This window comes from Chrysochloris asiatica, unplaced genomic scaffold, assembly GCF_000296735.1.
Source record: "Chrysochloris asiatica unplaced genomic scaffold, ChrAsi1.0 scaffold00020, whole genome shotgun sequence".
NCBI classification, from domain to species: Eukaryota; Metazoa; Chordata; class Mammalia; order Afrosoricida; family Chrysochloridae; genus Chrysochloris; species Chrysochloris asiatica.
This window is the reverse complement of record NW_006408538.1, coordinates 2762228-2763436: the sequence shown is the minus strand read 5'-3', so window position 1 is coordinate 2763436 and position 1209 is coordinate 2762228.

Sequence of the window (1209 nt, the reverse complement as noted above, 5' to 3'; positions counted from 1 at the left end):
CAATGTTATAAACAGTTAACAACAACGAAATAAGATTTTATCTTTTCTTGATAAAAGAAACTATCTTTTATGGTTACGAGGAGGGGAAGGGAGAGCAGGGGAAGGGATGGGGGAAGGCAAATTATTCATGGGGTAGAAGGTAGACAAATATTAATATGGGTGACAGGGCAGACAATATACAACAAGAGAAAAGTTAAAGGTAGCAGGAGAAATGCAATAGTTAAAATGAAAATAGAGGTAAATGCTGCTAACTTTTGGTCTATGGAGGAGATTGCAACCATGTAATGAAGCAAAGTATATGATTTGTTGAATGTAAAACTGATGATCTGCTCATCAAACCTTCACCCAATTCACAATAAAATATGCAGATCACCAGGCTTTTCTTCTGAAGCAGCTATGGTGGATTCGAACTGTCAGCCATTTGATAATATGCTTGAAGTATGAAAGATGAACTCTTGCCATCCTGACTTCTAAGGAGTATTCTGGTTGTACTTCCTCCAAAACAGATTTGTTTGTTCTGGTAGTCCATGGTACTTTTAATATTCTTCTCCTACACCAAAACTCAAATGCATCAATTCTTCTATGGTCTTGCTTATTCACAGTTCAACTTCCACATGCATATGAAGCTATTGAAAATACCAAGGTTTAGGTTGGGTGTAGCTCAGTCCTCAGACTGATATCTTTGCTCTTAAACACTGTAACGAGGTCTTGTGCAGCAGATTTGCCTAACCAATACATCATTTGATTTCTTGACTGCAGCTTCCATGGGTGTTAGTAGTGGTTCCAAGCAAAATGAAGTCTTTAACAACTTCATTATTTTCTCCATTTATCATGGTATCCTTTATTAGTCCAGTATTGAGGATTTCTCTAGAATATTGAATATAGAAACATTATGAATAGCAACAGAATATTGTCAGATATAGTGCTGGAAAGTGAGCCACAGCGCCACACCAGTGAGCTGAAATGGACTGGTATAGGTCATTTTGAATCTGATCATCATATAGATTACTATGTTAGGAATGACAAATTGAAGAAGAATGGTGTCACATTCATCATCAAAAAGAGAATTTCAAGATCTATATTGAAGTATAATGCTGTCTTGTGACAAGATAATATCCATACTCCTACACAGAAAATCAGTTAATACCACTATTATTCAAATTTATGCATCAACCACTAAAGTCAGTGAGGATGAAACTGAAGAACTGT